The following is a 24,154-nucleotide window of genomic DNA, read 5'->3' as shown; positions in this document are numbered from 1 at the left end:
CTGCCATGGGCTACATCTGTGCAGGGGTCTTAGGTTATCCCCGTGCATAGTCCTTGGTTGGAGTATCAGTCTCAGGACCATTATGATGGGTGTCAGGTGAAATCTGGGCATCATTTTGATTTGCATCTTCCTGATGGCTAAGGACATTGAATATTTAAGTGTTTCTCTGCCTTTCAATATTCTTCTATTGAGAATTCTCTGTTTAATGCTGTACTCCATTTTTTTTTAAATTGGATTACTTGATTTGTCGCATTTTAACTTCTAGAGTTCTTTATATATTCTGGATATTAGCCCTTTGTCAGATATAGGGTTAGTGAAGTTCCTTTGCCAGTGTGTAAGCTGTCGTTTGTTCTGATGACAGTGTCCTTTGCTTTACCGAAGTTTTTCAGTTTCAGGAGGTCTCATTTATTGACTGTTGCTCTTAGAGCCTGTGCTGTTGGTGTTCTGTTCAGGAAGTTGTATTCTGTACCAATAAGTTCAAGGTTCTTCCCCACTTTTTCTTCTAAGCAGTTTAGTGTGTCTGAGTACAACAAGGATACTTGCTCAGCCATGTTCGTAGCAGCTTTCTTCATAATAATCAAAACTTGGAAATAACCCAGATGCTCCTTAACTGAGGAATGGATACAGAAATTGAGGTACATTTATACAATGGAATACTTTTCAGCAATTAAAAACAAGGAAATCATCAAATTTTCATACAACTGGTGGGATCTAGAAAAGATCATCCAGAGTGAGGTATCCCAAAAGCAGAAAGACACACATGGTGTATACTCACGTATAAGTGGATGCTAGACATAAAAGATAAGATAAACACACTAAAATCTGTGCACCTAAAGATGCTAAACAAGAAGGAGGACCCAGGGTAAGATTTTCACTCCTCTCTCAGAAAGGCAAATGGGATGGACATCAGAAGAGGGAGAAAACAGGAAACAGGACAGGAGCCTACCACAGAAGACCTCTAAAAGACTATACCCAGCTGGGTATCAAAGCAGGACTTTGGTCAGAGTGCAGGGAATCTTATGAAAGAAGGGGGAAATAGAAAGATATGGAGGGGACAGGAGCTCCAAAAGGAGACCAACAGGACCAGGAAATCTGGGCACAGGATTCTTTTCTAAGAGTGATACTCCAACCAAGGGCAGACCATGCATGGAGATAACCTAGAATCCCTGCAAGGATGTAGCTCATGGTAGCTCAGTCTTCTAAGTGGGTTCCTTAGTAATGGGAACAGGGAATGTCTCTGACATGAACGTGGTGCCTCACTCTTTGATCACCTCTCCCTCAGGAGCAAAGCAACCTTAACAGGCCACAGAGGAAGACAATGTAATCAGTCCTGATGAGACCTGATAGGCTAAGTTCAGAGGTTACAGCTGGGATATAAAGAGAATAAGCTGTAATTAATATAAAAGTAAAAATTTAAAAAAATACATGTGGGTTTGATTTGTATGTCATATGTCCAGTCCTGCTAGAGAGTTTTGCCTAGTCAATCGTAGCCTCATGGTTTTGGGAATTTTTGTTTATTTGTTTTGTTTTGAATATAACTGTGCTTGCTAGGTTCAGCAAGTAGTATCAGTTTACAAGGGGCATTATGATGTGTTTATGTGCCTCTGGAGAAAAAACTGTGCTCTCTCCTGTGGATGACTTTAAAAGACCAGAAACAGCAATTTAAGATGACTTTCTGATAGAGAAAGCAATTTGCCCCAAACTTCAATTCATCACATAAATAAAATGAAACATCATCTAGTCTACTTATTCTTCCTCAATGACAGGAATCTAAAGCACCTGTCAGATGCTATCTTCAATACTATTTCCTAATATAATACTTTTATATTACTATGGTGGCGCATAGTCAGAACAGTCTGATATGATAAAGCAGTGGGAATTTTCTTCTTCTCCTTACCTATCTAAATTGTAACTCAGACCCCAGCTAGACAGCAGGCTTAAAAATGGAACAGCTTTTATATACTAACTTTAGATTAGCTTTTGTAACACTTGAAATTTAGTTTTCAAATATATGAAAGTAACAGAATTACTATATACAAATATACTATTCAGTGATGAGAAGTCTTGCTGTAACAGAGAAGTGAGAAATTATCGTCCTTTAAACAATGAACATTGTTGACTTCAGCTCTGTCAAACCAAGCATTATAACAGACTTTTCAATTGATCCAAAAACATTTATTCATTAATTCTTTTTTATGTCAATTTATTGGTATAAAATGAACTGAAGCTGTTTAAATACTTGCAACAGTTTTTAGTTTGGTTTTCCCTACTTCCCTATTTTTATACTTCATTTATTCTCTCTTACAGAGAAAAGGTTAAGTCTTTGTAATGCATTTCAATTCATTTTAACTCTTCCTTGAACTTTAAGTGGTTTCTATCACATTTTGTACACAATCAAGGCATTTTTGCCTTTGTCATGATGTTTTCTATATTTGAACATTTCTCTTTCTCATCTGCCAGGGTTTTTCTTCATTGTGCTACATACTTTCCAGTCCTTGACTATGTTCTTGATCCTGGAAAAATGTTAGGCCTCTGTGGTTTCCAAGGACTCTTCTCCATCTCTACAGTTGGGCATACTCATTCTGGCTGTATGGTTACACATTTTTTGAGAAATCTGTTTCTCTTTAGTTCAGATAGACTGGACAATAAATGAACAAATCATGATTCCAGCCACATCTAATTTGGTGAATCAATGAGTTTATGAGTTTACTTACAATAGCATGGGTTACAGGGACAAATACCTCACAAATACCCCACTCCCTCAAAGGAGTTGACTGAAAAAAAGGTAGATGTATTTCTCTGTATATATAATTGGAAGTGATGACACTGGTGTCTTCTCTTATCTGAGCAATTGTTCACTGCTTACGTTACCATGAGAAAGATCTTCTTGTGTCTAATGCTTTTTTCTTAGGTTCTGAGTTCTATAAGTGGTACATGCTTCCTGGGTATATTATACTGTCTTCTGGGAGGAAATTTCATTAAGAATGCAATTATGCGATCTCGGGTGGGGCAAGATGGCGGCGCCAGGAGGACTCTCATTCTGAGGAGCAGCACAGCAGGATTGGCACAGTGACCAGCAATCAGAACTCGCAGCCATAAAACACAAGGGATTGTGTTTCATAGGTGAGAGGATACCCCACGGTGGGGGATTCAATCAGCTTTAACTCACCCGGCTAAGCCGTGGAAGAGATCCCGGTTCCGCCAGGCGCTTGATCACCAGCCCAGAGCTACCCACCAGCGCGATCTGGTCACCGTCCCAGACTGAACTGTGGGCCCACAACATCATAGACTGGATTTCCCAGTCGAGAGATAACCCCACAGAGCAGGAAACAATTGGGACCGACCTCAGGTTACCCAGACATCCCCTGGAAAAGACTCTGGTTCCGAGGGTGCCCCAGGAGCCAGCCCGGACCCAGAGCCAGGACAAAGGCGCCTGCACAGAGCCCTGCCTGTGCGCCTGATTCGCCTCCTCAGATAGAACTGTGGGCACCAGGGCACCAGGGCACCAGACTGCGTGTCTCTGGCAGGAGGAAACCCCCAGCGGAGGGGGTCAGCAGCTCTAACACATAAGACACCCAGCACCAAAACACTTCCTGGACTCACGCAAACTCTTGTGCAGGCAGGAGCGCTGTGCTCTGCCACCATTATTGAGTTCCCCTAGGGCACTGGGACACACAGCTGCATCCTCAGACCTACAAAAGCCAGAAAGCCATTACAGCAGCCCTCAGATACTGTGCCAAGGATCAACCAGTTATCCCTAACTACACTGTCAAAACTGTGGGAATCCCTGGTCCTCCAAGAGGGCTGCACCCACAGCATCTGGACCAGAGCAGTGTCTGCAGCCACCATCCCAGACAGAGACACACAGGTTCTGGTCCAGAGTGAGGCACCCAGCCTCCAGACCAGAGCAGTGCCCCCAGGCACCAACTCAACCTAGGTGCACATTCTCCAGGTCCAGAGCAGAGCAATCAGCCTCCGGCCCAGAGACTTGCTGAGTGCACCTCCCACTTTCCCGGACAGAACTGTGCGCCCCAGGATAACAGAATGAGTTTCTCTGTTGGGAGAAAACCCCACAGCTAGGGAATCAGCAGGTTCTTCAAGAGAACTGTACATGGAAATTTAGTGAGCAGCAGCACACTAAATTTATAACAAGAAACCCAGCAGTGGGGCAGCTGTCTTGAGAACTTTTATGGGTAAGAGGATATCCTCCCCTGCCTAACATAGACCACAGCTACTACTCAGGGCTATAAACCTGAGGTGAGCAGTGGCAACTCCTGACAAACACTGGCCATACAGAGACCATAACCAAAAAGCAGAGAAGGACTCCTTCAGGAAAAATCATCTTCTGGCCAAGGGGATACTCCCTACCTCAGGACTCCAGGAAGCACAGAAACTAACAGCCAACACCTAAATCAGCCCAATGGGTAGAGGTCAGGGTAAAGGCTCAACCAACAAAAGACAGACCAATATGGCATCTCCAGAACCCAGCCATCCAGGGGCGAACAGCCCTGAAGAATGCAGCATAATAGAAAATCAAGAAGATGACCTTACATCTATGTTGATGAAGAGGATAATAGAGGAAACAAATAAAATACGTAAAGAATTAGAGGAATATAAAACAAAACAGATCATGGATATCCGTAAAGAAATAGAGGAAGATAAAGACAAGCAGATTAGGGCCATCCGTGAAGAAATAATGGAAAGATACAGCCAAACAGCTTGTGGCCTTCAGAGAAGAAATAATTAAATCACTGAAAGAAATGAAAGAGACAGAGTTGAAGGAACTAAAAGAAAAAGAGGAAAATACAAGCAGACAGGTGAAGGAAGTAAACAAAACAACTCAAGACCTGAAGATAGAGCTAGAAAAATTAAAGAAAACACAAATGGAGGAAATAATGGAGAGGAAGAATTTAGGGAAGAAAACAGGAACTACAGAGGTAAGCATAACCAACAGAATACAAGAAATGGAAGAAAGAATCTCAGGTGTAGAAGATACAATGGAAGAAATCGATGTATCTGTCAAAGAAAATGTTAAATCCAAAAAATTCCTGACACAGACCGTCCAAGAAATCCAAGACAGTATGAAAAGACAAAACCTAAGAATAATAGGAATAGAAGAAAAAAGAAGATTCCCTTCTCCAAGGACCAGAAAATATTTTCAACAAAATCATTGAAGAAAATTTCCCCAAGTTAAAGGAGAAGCCAATAAGGATACATGAGGCCTACAGAACACCCAACAAATTTGACCAGAAAAGAAAATCCTCCCGCCACATAATAATCAAAACAGTAAGTATACAGAACAAAGAAAAAATACTAAAAGCTGCAAGGGAAAAAGGCCAAGTAACATATAACTGCAAACCCATTAGAATCACACCTGACTTTTCAACAGAAACTATGAAAGCCAGAAGGGCCTGGACAGATATCATGCAGACCCTAAGAGAACACAGATGTCAACCCAGGCTACTATACCCGGCAAAACTCTCAGTCCTCATAGACGGAGAAAACAAGATATTCAATGACAAAAACAAATTTCAACAATACCTACAAACAAATCCAGCATTACAGAAGACACTGGAAGGGAAAATACAACCCAAGAAAATTAGCTTCTGTCAAGAAAACACAGAAAATAATTAACCGTACTACAGCAAAACAAAAAGCAACCAAGCACACAACCTTATGAACACAGCCAACATCAAAATCAAAGGATCTAACAGCCACTGGTCATTAATCTCTCTCAACATCAATGGACTCAACTCTCCAGTAAAAAGACACAGATTAACAGAATGGATACGTAAACAAAACCCAGCAATCTGTTGCATACAAGAAACACACCTAAGACACAAAGATAGACATTACCTGAGGGTAAAAGGTTGGAAGACGACTTTCCAAGCAAATGGACCCAAGAAGCAAGCAGAAGTAGCCATTCTAATATCTGATAAAATAGACTTTCAACCAAAATTAATAAAAAGAGATGAGGAAGGACACTTCATGCTCATCAAGGGAAAATTCCACCAGGAAGACATCACAATCCTGAACATGTATGCCCCAAATACAAGAGCACCCACATTTGTAAAAGAAACATTGATAAAATTTAAACCACATATACATCCCCACATATTAATAGTGGGAGACTTCAACACCCCACTCTCAACAAAGGACAGGTCAACAAAACAGAAATTAAACAAAGAAACAATATATCTGACAGAGGTCATGAATCAAATGGACCTCACAGACATTTACAGAACTTTACACCCAAACACAAAAGAATTTACCTTCTTCTCAGCACCTCATGGAACCTTCTCCAAAATAGACCATATAGTTGGTCACAAAGCAAGCCTCAATAGATACAAGAAGACTGAAATAATCCCTTGTATCCTGTCTGATCACCATGGAATAAAGCTGGACTTCAACAACAACAGAAATAGCAAAAAGCTTACACACACATGTAAACTGAACAACTTGTTACTAAATGACAGCTGGGTCAGGGAAGAAATAAAGGAAGAAATTAAAGTCTTTCTAGAACTCAATGAAAATGAAGACACAACATACCCAAACTTGTGGGACACAATGAAAGCAGTGCTAAGAGGAAAGTTCATAGCACTAAGTGCCTTCAAGAAGAAATTCGAGACAGCTCATTCAAGCAAATTAATGGCCCACTTAAAAACCCTAGAAAAAGAAGAAGCAGACACACCAAAAAGGAGTAGATGGCTGGAAATAATCAAACTCAGGGCTGAAATCAATCAATTAGAAACAAATAAAACAATTCAAAGAATCAATGAAACCAAGACCTGGTTCTTTGAGAAAACCAACAAGATCGACAAACCCTTAGCCAAGCTAATTAAAATGCAGAGAGACACCACCCAAATCAACAAAATCAGAAATGAAAAGGGGGACATAACTACAGACACTGAGGAAATACAAACAATCATTAGGACTTACTTCAAAAGTCTATACTCAACAAAATTTGAAAATCTAAATAAAATGGACAATTTTCTTGATCGATTTGACTTACCAAAGCTGAATCAGGACCAGGTAAATCAATTAAATAGTCCTATATCCCCCAAAGAAATAGAAGCAGTCATCAAAAGTCTCCCATCCAAAAAAAGCTCAGGACCAGATGGCTTCAGGGCAGAATTCTACCACACCTTCAAAGAAGAGCTAACTCCAATTCTCTTCAAACTATTCCACAAAATAGAAACAGAAGGAACATTACCAAACTCATTCTATGAAGCCACAATCACCTTGTACCTAAACCTCACAAAGACTCAACAAAGAAAGAAAATTTCAGGCCAATCTCCTAAACATTGATGCAAAAATACTTAATAAAATACTTGCAAACCGGATCCAAGAACACATCAAAGATATTATCCACTATGACCAAGTAGGCTTCATCCCAGGGATGCAGGGGTGGTTCAATATATGGAAATCCATCAATGTGATCCAGCCATATTAACAAACTGAAAGAAAAAAAACACATGATAATCTCCCTAGATGCTGAAAAAGCATTTCACAAAATCCAACATCCATTCATGTTTGAAGTACTGGAGAGATCAGGGATACAAGGCACATATCTAAACATAGTAAAGACGATATACAGCAAGCCTATAGCCAACATCAAACTGAACGGAGAGAAACTTAAAGCAATCCCACTGAAATCAGGGACAAGACAAGGCTGCCCACTATCTCCATATCTCTTCAACATAGTGCTGGAAGTCCTTGTTAGAGCAATAAGACAGTTGAAGGAGATCAAGGGGATACAGATGGGAAAGGAAGAAGTCAAATTATCACTATTTGCAGATGATATGATAGTATCCATGAGTGACCCCAAAAACTCTACCAGGGAACTCCTACAACTGATAAACACCTTCAGCAAAGTGGCCGGATACAAAATTAACTCAAAAAAATCAGTAGCACTCCTGTATACAAAAGACAAAAGGGCTGAGAAAGAAATTAGAGAAACAACACCATTCACAATAGCCACAAATGACATAAAGTATCTTGGTGTAACCCTAACCAAGCAAGTCAAAGACTTGTATGAAAAAAATTTCAAGTCTCTGAAGAAAGAATTAGAGGAAGATATGAGAAGATGGAAAGATCTCCCATGCTCATGGCTTGGCAGGATTAACATAGTAAAAATGGCCATCTTACCAAAAGCAATCTACAGATTTAATGCAATTCCCATCAAATTGCCAACACAATTCTTTATAGACCTGGAAAGAAAAATTCTCAACTTCGTATGGAATAACAAGAAACTGAGAATTGCTAAAACAATCCTCTACAATAAAAGATCTTCTGGAGGTATCTCCATTCCTGATCTCAAGCTGTACTCTAGAGCAACAGTTATAAAAACTGCATGGTACTGGCATAGAAACAGAATGGTGGATCAATGAAATCGAACAGAAGACCCAGAAATACACCAACACACTTACGGACACCTGATTTTTGACAAAGATACCAAAACGATAAAATGGAAAAAAGATAGCATCTTCAACAAATGGTGCTGGTCCAACTGGATGTCTACATGTAGAAAAATGCAAATAGATCCATACTTATCACCCTGCACAAAACTGAAGTCCAAGTGGATCAAAGACCTCAACATAAAACCAGACACATTAAATCGGCTAGAAAAAAAAGTGGGGAATACCCTAGAACTCATTGGTACAGGAGACAACTTCCTGAACAGAACACCAACAGCACAGGCTCTAAGAGCAACAATCAATAAATGGGACCTCATGAAATTGAAAAGCTTCTGTAAAGCAAAGGACACCGTCATCAAAACAAAGCGACTGCCTACAGATTGGGAAAGAATCATCACCAACCCTCTATCTGACAGAGGACTCATATCCAATATATATAAAGAACTAAACAAGCTGAAAAGCAACAAACCAAGTAATCCACTTAAAAAATGGGGAACAGAGCTAAAGAGAGAATTCTCTGTAGAGGAATATCGAATGGCGAGTAGCACTTAAAAGAAATGCTCAACCTCATTAGCCATTAGCGAAATGCAAATCAAAACAACCCTGAGATTTCACCTTACACCCATCAGAATGGCCAAGATGAAAAACTCAAGGGACAACACATGCTGGAGAGGTTGTGGAGAAAAGGGAACCCTTCTCCACTGCTGGTGGGAATGTAAACTTGTACAACCACTCTGGAAATCAATCTGGCACTTTCTCAGACAACTAGGAATAGCGCTTCCTCAAGATCCAGCCATACCACTCCTAGGCATATACCCAAAAGAGGCGCAAGTACACAAAAAGGACATTTGCTCAACCATGTTTGTAGCAGCTTTATTTGTAATAGCCAGAAGCTGGAAATAACCCAGATGCCCCTCAACTGAAGAATGGATGCAGAAACTGTGGTACATCTATACAATGGAGTATTACTCAGCAATGAAAAATAAGGAAATCATGAAATTTCCAGGTAAATGGTGGGACCTGGGAAGGATCATCCTGAGTGAGTTGTCCCAGAAGCAAAAAGACACCCATGGTATATACTCACTCATATAAACATACAACATAGAATAAACCCACTAAAATCTGTACATCTAAACAAACTAAGCAAAAGAGAGGACCCTAACTAAAATGTTCAATCCCCATCCTGAAAGGCAAAGAGGATGTATATCAGAAGAAAACGAAAATAGGAAACAACCTCGGAACCTGCTACAGAGGGCCTCCAAAAGCCAGAATAAAACAGGAAACAACCTTGAAACCTGCCACAGAGGGCCTCTGAAAGCCTTTGCAGTATAGACTGTCAAAGCAGATGCTGAGCCTGATGGCCAACTGATGGGCAGAGTGAATGGAATTTTATGTAAGAAGTGGGAAATAATAAGAGCTGGAGGGGACGGGAACTCCATAAGGAGAGCAACAGAACAAGATAATTTGAACACAGGGAACTTCCCAGAGACTCATACTCCAACCAAGGACTATTCATGGAGATAACCTAGAACCCCTTCACAGATGTAGCCCATGGCAAGTCAGTGTCCAAGTGGGTTACATAGTAATGGGAAGAGGGACTGCCTCTGACATAATCTGATTGGCCTTCTCATTGATCACCTCCCCTTGAGAGGGGAGCAGCCCTACCAGGCCATGGTAGAGGACAATGCAGCCAATTTTGATGAGAACTGATAGACTAATATCAGAAAGGAGAGGAGAACCTCCCCTATCAGTGGACTTGGGGAGTGGCATGCATGCAGAAAGGGGAGGGAGGGTGGGATCGGGAGGGGAGGAGGGAGGGGCTTATGGGGGGATACAAAATGAATAAAGGATAATTAATAGAAAATTTAAAAAAATGTGGCACAAAAAAAAGAACATCTCTGATCTCAAGATGTATTATACAGTAACAGTAACAAAAACTGCATGGTGCTGGCAGAGGAACAGACTGGTGGATCAATGGAACCAAATAATGGAATCAAATCAGACACTTGAGTATTGAAAAAGAAACCAAAACCATTCCACAAAAACATTGGGGAAAATTTAGCATCTTCAACAAATGGTGCTGGTCTAACTGGATGTCTATATGTAGAAAAATGCAAATAGATCCATATTTATCACACTGCTCAAAACTAAAATCCAAGTGGATCAATGACCTCAATAAAAACCACACACATAATAAGTCTGTACAAGAAAATTTGAGGAGGAGTCTTAAATTCACTGACACAGGAAACAACATCCTGAAGAGAAATTCAACAGCTCAGGCTCTAGGATCAGTAATTAATAAATGGGAAATCGTGAAATTGAAAATCTTCTCTAAAGCAAAGGACACTGTCAACAGAACAAAATAACAGCCTACAGACTGGGAAAAGATCTTCACCACCCCTATATCTGGCAAAGGGCTAATATCAAATATATATAAAGAACTAAAGAAGCTGAAAAGCAACAAACCAAGTAATCAAATTGAAAATTAGGGAACAGAACTAAACAGAGAATTCTCGATAGAAGATTATGGAATGGCAGAGAAATGCTCAATGTCATTAGCCATCAGCACAATGCAAATCAAAACAACCCTGAGATTTCACCTTACCCCCATCAAAATGGCCAAGATGAAAAACTCAAGTGACAACACATACTGGAGAGGTTGTGGAGAAAGGGGAACCCTCTTCCACTGCTGGTGGGAATGTAAACTTATACAACCACTCTGGAAATCAATCTCGCTTTCTCAGACAACTAGGAATAGTGCTTCCTCAAGATCCAGCCATACCACTCCTAGGCATGTATCCAAAAGAGCCTCAAGTTCTCAATAAGGACATTTATTCAATCATGTTTGTGGCAGCTTTATTTGTAATAGCCAGAAGCTGGAAACAACCCAGATGCCCCTCAACTGAAGAATGGATACAGAAATTGTGGTACATCTACATAATGGAATATTACTCAGCAATGAAAAACAAGGAAATCATGAAATTTTCAGGTAAATGTTGGGAACTGGAAAGGATCATCTTGAGTGAGCTATCCCAGAAGCAGAAAGACACACACAGTATAAACACACTCATATAGACATATAATATAGGATAAACATACTAAAATCTGTACATCGAAAGAAAATAATCAAGAGCAGGTCTCTGCCTAAAATGCTCAATCCCCATCCTTAAAGGCAAAGAGGATGGACATCAGAAGAAAAAGAAAACAGGAAACAAGTTAGGAACCTGCCACAGAGGGCCCCTGAAAGTCTCTGCCCTGCAGACTATCAAAGCAGATGCTGAGACTTTTGGCCAACTGTCGGGCAGAGTGCCTGGAATCCTATGAAAGAAGTGGGAAATAGTAAGATCTGGAGAGTACAGGAGGTCCACAAGGAAAGCAGCGGAACCAAAATTTGAACACAGGGGGCTTTCCAGAGACTCATACTCCAAACAAGTACCATACATGGAGATCATCTAGAACCCCTGCACAGATGTAGCCCATGACAGTTCAGTGTCCAAGAACAGGGACTACCTCTGACATGAACTGATTGGCCTGCTCTTTGATCACCTTCCCCTGAGGTGAAACCTGGCCACAGAAGATGACAATATAACCACTTTTGATGATATCTGATAGACTAGGATCAGAAGGAAAGAGAGGAAGACCACCCATATCAGTGGACCTGGGGAGGGGCATGCGTGGAGAAAGGGAAGGGAAGGTAGGATTAGGAGGGGAGGAAGGAGGGGTTTATGGGGGGATACAAAATGAATAAAGTGTAATTAATAAAAATTAAAATAAAAAAATTAAAAAGATATAAGGAAGATAAAAAAGGTATATAGGCATGAGAATTGGGTATTCAAAACAGTTAAGATGACTTAAGTTCTTCTATTTGTGTATAGTATTCTCTTACATAATAATCAAACATTGATATGTTGACTGGAATTTCATTGAACATCTACATTCCTTTAGGTAGGGTGTTCATTTTCATAATATCCATTCTTTCTATCAATCCATGAGGAACAGAATACATTTTATTTTTTAGTACCTTCCTTATTATATTACTTCAGGGACTCAAAAATTCCCTTGTAGAGATCTTTCATGTCATTACTTATGTTTATTCCTCGTCTTATTTTTAGAATGTTGTGAATGAAGTATTTCCATGACCTTTCTATTAGCATGCTTGTTATCATTATATAGAAAGGCTACTGATCTTCATAAGTTGGTTTTTGTATCCTTCTGTATTGTAGAAAGGGTTGATCATTTCTACAAGATTTCTGGTGCAATTACTCTCTTCTTATGCATAATGTTATTATCCCCAAATATAGATAGACTCATTAGTTTATCATTTTACTCTTTTTGTTTTCTTCTCTTGTATTAATGCTCTATATAGTGAGTCAGGGATAATCAACAGCCTTGTCTTATTCTTGATTTTAATGAGATTTATTTGAATTTTTCTCCAGTTAGGTTGATTTCTCTGTGTTTGCAAATACAGTCTTTATTATGTTGAGGGATGTTTCTTCTGTCCCATTCTCTCTAGCATTTATCATAAAGGCATGTTAGCTTTTGTCAAAGTCCTTGTATTTCATCTGTTGTAATGATCACATGATTTCTGTTTTTAAATTTATTTGTTTTATATATTTTATTTATCAGACTATATATGTTGTGCCATTTCTACATCTCCGGGATAAACACCGCTGTTCATTTTTTATTATATTTTTGATATTTCCTGTATTCAGCTTGTAATACTTCACTGAGATATTTCGTATTATGTTCATGATGCACATTGGCTTATAGTCTATTTATTTTTGTTAGTTCTTTACCTGGTTTTGCTATTAGAGTAATAATATCTGTGTAGAAGGAGTGTGGGGTGCTATTGATTTAAAAAAAATAATTCAAAAAAATTGACTGTAGATTGAATGTCCTATAGAATTCTGGTGTAAATAAACCTGGACCTTGATATTTGGTTTGTTCCTTCCTTTTTCCTTTTATTTTGCCAGGATGACTTTTATTTTGATTTCCTAGCTTTTATGGGTCTGTTTTAGTTGTTGATTTTTTCTCAGTATACACTTGGTGGTTCAGATAGATCTAGAATTTCCTTTATTTATTTTCTGCTTACTAAATTGAATATGGATTTTATAGTATTTCATAAAAATATTGTGAATTCCATTGTTGTCTGCTTTCTAGTTTCCCTGTAATGTCATCTCTGTTTCTGTTCCATTGGGTCACATATTTCTTCCTTTAGTTGAATGGGCTATGGATTCCCCAATCTTATTTATCTTCTCAAAGAAGCAGCTTTTAGATTAACCAATAAAATATAACAGAAATAGAAGATTAATTGGTTCAAATAAATCTCCATCCTTGGTGTTGCTAGGAAGGCAATATCAGTCATGCTGTGGTACACAACATCCACGAGGATGTTGAAAAGTAAAAAGGAATGAATATAATTTTGAAATAATAAAAGCATCCACAGTTAAGCTTCCTTAATTAGATTCTCTTAAATTAAATTTTAATTTTTTTACATTAATTACATTTTACTCACTTTGTATCTCAGCTGTAACCCCTTCCCTCATTCCTTCCCAATCCCACCCTCCCTCCCTCATCTCTTCCCTTGCCCCTCTCAAAGTAGGGAGGCCCTCCTCCCCTTCTATCGACCCTAGCTATCATGTCTCATCAGGACTGGCTGCAATATCCTCCTCTGTGGCCTGGTAAGGCTGCTCCTGTTCTCTTTACTAGGGCACCTACTTGGAGACTGAGCTGCCATGGGCTACATATGGGCAGGGGTTCTAGGTTATATCTATGAATGGACCTTGGTTAGAGATACAGTCTCAAAAAAGATCCCTGTGCCCAGATATTTGGGATTCTTTGGATCTTTGAATTTTTCACTGAGAGCAGGGCACAGTGGCACATGCCTGTAATCCCAGCACTCAGGGAGGCAGAGGCAGGCAGATCTCTGTGAGTTCAAGGCCAGCCTTGTCTATAAAGCAAGTCTAGAATAGCAAAGGCTACATAGAACAACTCTCTCTCTCTCTCTCTCTCTCTCTCTTTTACTATGTACTGGATAAACTAAGTCTTTTGTGAGATACTGATATTTTTTCATCAATTTAGTCTTTCATTGTAATAAATTTTCTATGAAAAAATATGCAATATTTATGTATTTGTTTTGGCAACTAGAATCATAATGATGAAAGGAAACAGCTTATTTATATCTAATTAGACTATATAGAATATACAGAAATGGCTCATTTTCCATTTTTATATAGCTTCTCATATGCTTAAGGAGATATAAACCCTATAAATAAAAGGTTTATAATACATTGCCATACATCAGTCATATATTTTCAAACACAATAAAATAGAAAATGTATTACATTTATCAATGCTGTAGAATATTATGTATCCTGTATTTTTTTCTTTTTTTTTGTATCATGTATTTTTTAACCCATATGAAAATGGATAGATTTCCAAATTGAGAATTACTGAAATTATTCAAAAAGATGAATTTTTATAATATGAAAATAAAAACATTACTCTTTAGGTTTTCTAAAATTATGTAGGAAACAGAAATTTATAAGAAAATATCTAGAAACATATCATTAACTCTCTAAATGTGTAAATGAGTTTGACATTTGCTAGGAGCTAATGAGATACTTACTTGCTGTCTAATTTGTCAAGTACCTCTTTTTGGAAGCCTTAAACAGAGATACCTTCGAATATATGAGTCATTAGGACAGATTAAATCAAAATATAACAAAATATACCAATCCTCTGACAACATTTCATGCCGAAAGGCAAAAATGTACATCAAATATTCGATGGTTATAAAATTTAAATCTTGTTTTGAAAGTTATTAGTTTTCACTTTGTATGCTTTGTTGAGCCTATGCTCATTGTAAATGCATAAAAGAAAATGGATTTAGCATCTTAGCAATTTTAACATTCTGCCTGCCATTGCCCTTTACTTTTTTTTTAGATTTTAATGATTTTTTATTAATTGAATATTATTTATTTATTACTTTACAATTTATTTATTATATACCCATATTGAAGCCCTCCCTGCCACTACTTCCAGTCCCACCCTCCCTCCTTCTTCCCCACTATCCTCTTCCCCTAATCCACTGAAAGGGGGAGTTCTCACCTCTGCCATCTGCCCATACTTTACCAAGTCTCATCAGGACTGCCTGGATTCTCTTCTTCTATAGCCTGGCAAGGCCTCATTGCCAGGGAGAAGAGACCAAAGAGCAGGCAACCAAGTTCATGACAGAGACAGCCCTGTTCCCCTTCCTCTGCAACTCATCTGGAGACTGAGCTGCCAATGGGCTATGTCTGAGCAGGGGCTTTAGGTCCTTTCCATGCATGGTCTTTGGCTGGTACATCAGTCCATACAGGACCCCCTGGGCTCAGGTATTTTTTTTAGCTTTTTTGGTTTCCTTGTGGGCTCCTGTCTTCTTCTATCCCTCCCCATCCTTCTTCTTCCATAAGTCTCCCTGTGCTCTGCCCAAGTTTGGCTGTGAGTATCAATATCTGCTTCTATCCCCTGTTGGGTGGGGCCTTCCAGAAAATGCTCTATAGTAGGCTCTTATTCTATACCCTCTCTTCTACCCTCTTCTGGTGTCTATCCTATTTGCCATTCTGAATGAGATTTAAGCTCCCTCTCTAGGACCTTCCTTCTTGTTTGGCTTCTTTAGGTCTGTAGATTTTAGTATAGCTATTTTATATTATTCTGCTGTTTTGCTTATAAGTGAGTGTATACCATGTGTATCTTTCTGTTTCAGATCCAGAGCACCTCTGATAATGTGCATGCTGGTAGCTGCTGCCATTTTGTATCTCCCAGCTTTTACTTATACTTCTCTCCTTTTTGGTATGTAATTAGTATCTTTGTTTTCAAAATTCAGATCTTTATTTATGACCTTATTCCTAACCAGTGTATCTTCTAACATAGCAATTTGTGATTTAAGTAACAAATTGAAGTAGAGATGTTGGGTTTAACTTTTGATTTGTTTTGTTTCTCAATGGCAACAAATTGTTCTCTCTATGAGAAATTGTTTCTTTTTAAATATAAAAGTTTAGCTCCTTTGTTAAACGGGAACTCGACAAGCAGAGCAACAGAACAAGATAATTTGAACACAGGGAACTTCCCAGAGACTCATACTCCAACCAAGGACTATTCATGGAGATAACCCAGAACCCCTGCACAGATGTAGCCCATGGCAGTTCAATGTCCAAGTGGGTTACATAGTAATGGAAAGAAGGACTGCCTCTGACATAATCTGATTGGCCTACTCTTTGATCACCTCCCCCTGAGGGGGGAGCAGCCTTACCAGGCAAGGGTAGAGGACAATGCAGCCACTTTTGATGAGAACTGATAGACTAAGATCAGAAAGGAGAGGAGAACCTCCTCTATCAGTGGACTTGGGGAGGGGCATTCATGCAGAAAGGGGAGGGAGGGTGGGTTCGGGAGGGGAGGAGGGAGGGGCTTATGGGGGGATACAAAATGAATAAAGTGTAATTAATAAAATAAAAAAAATTAAAAAAGCAAAGGTTTTTAACTGAAAAAAATAAGTTGTCTCCTATATTTTTTTTTCTTTTTCTTATTAGTTACATTTTCTTAACTCTGTATCCCAGCTGTATCCTGCTCCCTCATTCCCTCCCAATCCCACCCTCCCTCCCTCATCTCCTTCCTGCCCCTTTCCAGGTCCACTGATTGGGGAGGACCTCCTCCCCTTTCATCTGACCCTGTTTTATCAGGTATCTTCAGGACTGGCTGCAAAGTCCTCCTCTGTGGCCTAACAGGACTGCTCCTCCCTTGGGGGGTGGGGAGGTCAAAGTGCCAGCCATTGAGTTCCTGTTAGAAATAGTCCTTGTTCTCCTTACTATCGGAAACCAATTGGTTACTGAGCTACCACGGGCCACATCCGAGCAGAGGTTCTAGGTTATATCCATACATGGTCCTTGGTTGAGTGTCAGTCTCAGAAAAGACCCTGTGCCCGGATATATTTGGTCCTTGTGGAGTTCCTATTCTTTCACGTCATACTAACTCCCCTTCTTTCATGTGATTTCCTGTACTCTGCTGAAGGTTTGGTTATGAGTCTTAGTATCTGCTTTGAAACACTGCTAGGTAGAGTCTTTCAGATGCCTTCTGTGTAGACTCCTGTCATACGTTCAATGCATATCCCATTTGTCTTTCCAAATGAGGATTGATCATCTTATCCTGTGTCTGCTTTCTTGATTAAGTTGTCTCCTTTAGATAAGAGACTTAAAATGTCTCAACTTACCCTGGATATGAGATACATATGAGATTATCAGTCACTACTGAATTGTTCTGATTTACTTTATCTGGTTTACTTTATTTATTTTATTTACTTTCTGTTATATTAGTCACAGCATCGGGAGCAACCACATAGGATTTAAAATTTTGGTCCATGGGCTTTTAGGTCATTGAACACCCTAAGCCTTTTTAAATTTTACAGTAAATTTTGGATCAACTCTTTCTGGACAACAAAAATTTACCCAGTATAAAATATAGGTTCTAGATCCCTGACAGTAAAGCCACTTCTGATGAGAACTGATAGACTAAAATCAGAAAGAAGGAGAGGAGGACCCCCCCATCAGTGGACTTGGGAAGGGGCATGCATGCAGAAAGAGGGAGAGGGTGGGACCGGGAGGGGAGGAGGGAGGGGCTTATAGGGGAATACAAAATGAATAAAGTGTAATTAATAATAACAAAAAAAGAAAATATATATGGGTTCTATGGAGAAGGTAAAAGGATCAGTTACCGAATGGATGGAAATAATTTTGAAGTTTGTAAATATTGCTCTTTGTGTTGTTAGTTTAAGTTGTAGGCTGTAGAGGCTGACAAGAAACAAAATTCTGTTTAGTTGTTCTTTGTCCTTTCACAGGACTTATAATGACTGTGATAATGATTGCAAGGCAGCTAAAAGATGGTCTGTGTGAACAGCATCATATGCTGAAATCCATATATATCATGTTTGTCTCAAACTCAAGATCCGTTTGCCCCTTCTACCTTAGTGCTGATATACTACCATGTCCTGATGAGGGTGGCTATTCTCTGTGTCCCAGCAGAGAAGAGAGGTAAGGGGCCTCTCTCAGATCCATTAATGTGCACAGTGCCCACATGAGCAAACCAGTTCCAAATTACCTTATACACAGTGACCTAACACAGTCACCTTAGAGATTACTATTTCAGCATGATTTTGAGAGTGGGTCACACCAACATGCAAGCTATAATGGCTCCTGTATAAGACATATGTACAGAGTGTAGTATACACTTGAGTTTAGCAAGAAATATATCTGTAAAACTTGATATATTTTTAAAGACCAATTCTATTGCATCATTGCTGATTTCTTAAAGAGGTAATAGTAAGTTCATTTTCATCAGGAATGTCTTAAGGAGGGTGCCAGGTAATGTTCTCTATATCACATACTTATTACTAAACTCCAAATTGTGTGTTCTTTTTTAACGATTAGAGGCAAAATATCAACTAATTACCAACATATCTCTGCCCTAATTCTTAATGTTTCTGAGTTCTCGCTTAATCTTGTGCCATTTTTAGGGCCTGTGTCTTCTAGTCAGTTATCACTTTGTGCAGATTTTTCTGGTCTGCCCTGCAGGTCCAGTTGTTCTCTACCATTTGTTACTTGGCTTCTGATGCAGGTTAGGAAACTGGATATGTATGTTAACACAGGTCTCATGTTTCAGCAAGTGAATCCATCACTGTGGACAGGTTAGCATGACAGGGTATTAGCAAGCACTTTAGTCAAGAACTTCTAAGCTTATTTCTCAGAAAAATTTGAACAGATTTTGATTTGTTATATAGAAGGTAGGAAACATAAAGATGACAACAATACCATGTGGACAAGTTTTGATGGTATCTTTTAGAAAATCTGCCAGAACCTAGAAAAGAGAAGTTCCTTGTAATCAAATAAGTACCAGGGATTCTAAGATATAGGGCAATATAGGATATAGGACTCTGGACCTGGAGTTTTTGTTTTGTTTCCCCCTGAAACATGGAGAGATTGTCCTTTAAAGCCACAGCCACGTTGGGTCAGTTTGAGTGCTTTCACCATCACACTTAAGATGGGCTCCAAGGAATGTGAGACTGAGTGCCGCCTGTGTAGGCCTCTGTCTACCTTTCTCTCCATCCCAATATTCTTCCTTTGTTTTCTTGTTCCAATCTGCCTAGAGAACTTTTTATTCCTGGTCAGGCTGTGGTTCTTTCCCTTGTATAAACAATTATTTCTTTCCCTAGGTCTTTGATTCCAACATACATCATTCTATCAGTGTGTCACTCTCCCATTAGCCATACTGTAAGTTGAAGAGTAAACCTCCTACTAAAAATATCATTTGGAATAGAAAATAATACAAATAAATATAAGCAGTTCTCAAATTGCAGAATGCTTTGATGCCCTCTGTGTTACACAGTTTAATGTCAACTTGACAGACGCTAAATTAATTATTGATTTGGGAAAATTTGTCTGTTCTATAAACATAATGGACAACATTGTTTTTACCCATTTATTTTTTCTCATTTATTAACCATGTTTTTATAATGTTATTTTAAGATGATAATTTCTTTCTGAAGTGTATAAATTCTTTCAGATATGTTAACATATATTGGTGGTAGAACTCTTGCCTAATATGCATGAGACCATTAATGAATTGATAATACACTAAAAGTAACAGTCAGTTATTATAAATACATTATATTAAAGTTCTTATGATACATTTGATAAGCAGATTATTATTATTTTTATTATTTTTTAAATTCTTTTCTCATAGAAATATATCCGAAACACAGCTTCTGATCTGCCTACTCCTCCAGGTATCCCACTCATTTCCTGTCTCCTCTGTTTCCTTCAGAAAACAACAGATCTCTTAGGGATATGCACAACTATTCAATAAGACGTCAAGAACTATGTTGAAGAGATATGGAGAGAGTGGGCAGCCTTGCTTTGTCTCTAATTTCAGTGGTACAGATTTAAGTTTCTCTCCATTTAGTATGATGTTGGCTGTACGTTGCCTTCACTGTGTTTAGGTAAGTGCCTTGTATTCCTTATCTCTCCAGGAATTTAAACATGAACAAGTGTGGGATTTTATCAAATGCTTTTTTGGCATCTAAGAAGATCATGTTCTTTTTTTTTTTCCCATTCAGTTGGTTTATATGTTGTATTACATTGATGTATCTCCATATATTGAACCAACCTTGCATACCTGGGATGAAGCTTACTTGGTCATAGTGGATTATGTGTTTGATGTGTTCTTGGATTTGGTTTTATTTTGTTGAGTATTTTTGCATCAATGTTCATAAGAGAGCTAGGTCTGAAGTTCTCTTTTTTGTTGTTGTTATTGTTGTTGTTGGGCCTTTGTTTAATCCAATTAAAAATGGGATACAGAGCAAAACAGAGAATTCTTACCAAAGAAATATCAAATGGGAGAGAAACACTTAAAGAAATATTCAGTATCCTTACTCATCGGGGGCATAAAAATCAAAACAACCTTGGGGATTTCACCTCATACCCATCAGAATTGCTAAGATCAAAAGCTCAATGGACAACACATGCTGGAGAGGTTATGGAGAAAGGGGAGCACTACTCCATTGGTGGTGGGAATGTAAACTTGTACAAACACTTTGGAAATCAATGTGATGTTTTCTCAGACAATTAAGAATAGTACTACCTCAAGATCCAGCTATACTACAACTAGGCATATATCCAAAATATATGCAAGTATACAACAAAGGCATTTGCTCAACCATATTCATAGCAGCTTTATTCATAAAAGCCAGAATCTGGAAACAACCCAGATGTCCCTCAACTGAAGAATGGATGCAGAAATTGTGGTACACTGAAACAATTAAGTACTATTCAGCAATTAAAAACAAGGAAATCATAAAATGTGCAGGTAAATAGTGAGAACTGGAAAAGATCATCCTGAGGGAGGTATCTCAGAAGGAGAAAGACACACAGTGTATATACTCACTAATATGTGGATATTAAACATATAATATAGGATAAACATACTAAAATCTGTACACCTAAAAAAGCTAAGCAAGAAGGAGGACCCTGGGTAAGATGTTTAATCCCCATCCAGAAAGGCATATGGGATAGACATGGAAAGAGGGAGAAAACAGGGAAAAGGACAGGAGCCTACCACAGAAGGCCTCTGAAAGACTCTACCCAGCAGGGTATTGAAGCAGATGCTAAGATGCAAAGCCAGACATTGGACAGAGTGAAGCTCTACAATGAGAGCAACAGAACCAAAAAAAATTTGGGTCCAGAGGTCTTTTCTGAGATGGACCAGGCATGGAGGTAACCTATGTCCCCTGCACAGAAGTTGCCCATGGAAGCTAAGTCTCCAAGTGGGAAAACCTAGTAAGGGGTACAGGGGCTGTTCCTGACATGAACTTAGTGGCTGTCTCTTTGATCACCTCCACCTGAGTAGTTAGCAGCCTTACCAAGCCACAGAGGAAAATAACGCAGACAGGCTTGATGAGACCTGATTGGCTAGCATCAGGTGGAAGGGGAGGAGGTCCTCTCCTATCAGTGGACTGGGGTAGGGCCATGAGAGGAGAAGAGGGAAGAAGGGGACAAGTGAGGGGGCTACAACTAGGATACAAAGTGAGTAAATTGTAATAAAATAAATTAAAATAAAGAACTCAATAAGAGCATTTGCAAGCCCTTCCTTTAAGGCTGGAAGAACCCAGTAGAGGGAATGGAGTGCCAAGAGCAGACAAAAGAATCAGAGACACCCTCACTACCGCTGTTAGGAGAACCACAGAAACCTGAAGCTAAACAAACATAATATTTTCAGAGGACCTAGAACAGATTCATTTAGACTATATGAATGATGCTTCAGTCTCTCTGAGCCCCTATGAGCTCTGATAAGTTGATTCTATAGGTCATGACCTCCTTTTCCCGCTTTCCTCCTGTTTATAAAAGAGAAAATGATTTTTTTCTCTAATTTGTTAAAAGTATGTCCCGAATAATCATAGGATATTGAAAAAAAAATAAATTGTTTTATGCATTTCAGCCATTGATGCATTTTATAATTTGTGGCAGAGTCTCATTTAGAAAGTTTTTTTTCCTGTCTTCTAGATATTGTTTAAAATATTTCAATTTAATTAGTTTTTTGTTCTGGGAAATTAATCTTATGATTCATTTACTTTCTTTTTAATTTATTTTTATTTATATATTTATTTATTACAATTTATTCACTTTGTATACCCACTGCAGTTCCCTCCCTCATTTCCTCCCAGTCCTACCCACCCTCCTCCTTCTTCTTCTCCCCCTATGCCCTTTCCCTAGCCCATTGGCTGCTCAGTCTGTTTCCCTAGCCCATTGGCTGCTCAAGTGGTTTCTCTAGTAAGGGGAACAAGGACTGTCTCTGACATGAACTCAGTGGCTGGCTGTCTTTGCTTTTTCATAACTGTCATCTTGATAGTGTTATAAATCATAATGTAAATATCTGTTTTTTCTGATGGTCTTATAATATCCCTTGTGAAAGAGTCCTTCGGCTCACAAAGGGATTGTGGCCCACAGGTTGAGAAGCACTATTCAACAGTTTGACCACCACCGCTATTGAAGATGCTGATTCTCATTTTCAGTGTGTATTTTTGACTTCTTTGTAAGAAATCATCTGTACATAGGGAGGTAAACTTATGTCTAGGACTTCAGTTCAATTTGATTCATTAATGTGCTGGTTTCCATGTTAATATTATGCTGGGTTTTTTTTAATCATAGCTCTGCAGTTTATCTTTAAATATTGGCTGATGATAAATACACAATTTTTAATTTTTAGTATTCAAGATTGTTTTAGCTATTCTGAGTTTGTGTGTGTATATGTTTGTGTGTGTGTTTGTGTATGTGTTTGTGTTTTCACAAAACCTGGAATTTTTTTTTCCATTCCTTTTAAAAACCCATAAGAAGGAATTTTGATGGGGACTGTGTTGAATCTGGATATGGCCTTTGATAAGATATGTTTTATCAATATTCATCCTCTTGATCCATGGACATGGAAAAAGTTTCCATTTTCTGATATCTTGTTCAATTTTTTTTCTGCACTAGATTAAAATTTCTGTTATATTGGTGATACTGGGGTCTTTTGTACGAAATGTTTCTAGGTATCCATCGCTGACACAAAGAAATAGAAATAAGAATATGCTCAAATCTATGCTTAGAATGTCTACAAAATGAAAAAAAAATCTGAGTTTGCACCTAGCCTGGAGGAATCACTAAGAATGCAATAAGTTATTATACTTTCATCTAAAGACTTTATTAAGAACATTTTGTCTATATCCATATGTGAGGTTGGACTCTAATGAATAAGTGACATTTATAAAGCTTTACATTCTAGGATAATGTAAAATTTCAGAAAATTTCACAAATTATGAATGCCCAATTCATTGATTACATACAATTGTAACACAGGTATGGAACAAACAAGAACCAAGATTTTTTTTTATAATGTTCTCACTGTAAGCTGGCCAATGCATCCTTTGAAATTTATGATCATTTTATCTACAGATAACCTAAGCTCTTGATTGTTTAAATAGATAATTTAGCATACTTAAAAATAGTAAGGGAGAGAGTAATCATATTTCCTTCTAGTTTTAGTACAGTATTGATTAGAAAATATATTTTGAATAATATCATTTCTTTAAAATATATTGTTATTTTCTGAACTACCATGTAAAGTGTTTTCTAGTAGGATTTATGTATAAAATTGAGAACATTAATATTATTTAA

At 38.4% G+C, this 24,154-nt stretch overlaps 1 long non-coding RNA gene across 1 annotated transcript in view; it reads left to right on the top strand.

Moving 5' to 3' along the window:
- The window catches only part of LOC129678836 (uncharacterized), a 47,791-nt gene extending 28,090 nt beyond the window's left edge, over positions 1-19,701 (top strand). Inside the window, exons 2-3 of the long non-coding RNA XR_008720447.1 lie at positions 16,165-16,250; positions 19,660-19,701. This is a non-coding gene — a long non-coding RNA (uncharacterized LOC129678836). The remainder of the gene's footprint in view (positions 1-16,164; positions 16,251-19,659) is intronic.
- The last annotated feature ends 4,453 nt before the right edge of the window (positions 19,702-24,154 follow it).

Source organism: Psammomys obesus, unplaced genomic scaffold (genome assembly GCF_907164565.1).
Source record: "Psammomys obesus unplaced genomic scaffold, mPsaObe1.curated_primary_1811, whole genome shotgun sequence".
NCBI lineage: Eukaryota > Metazoa > Chordata > Mammalia > Rodentia > Muridae > Psammomys > Psammomys obesus.
This window is presented reverse-complemented; position numbering and strand designations above follow the sequence as displayed.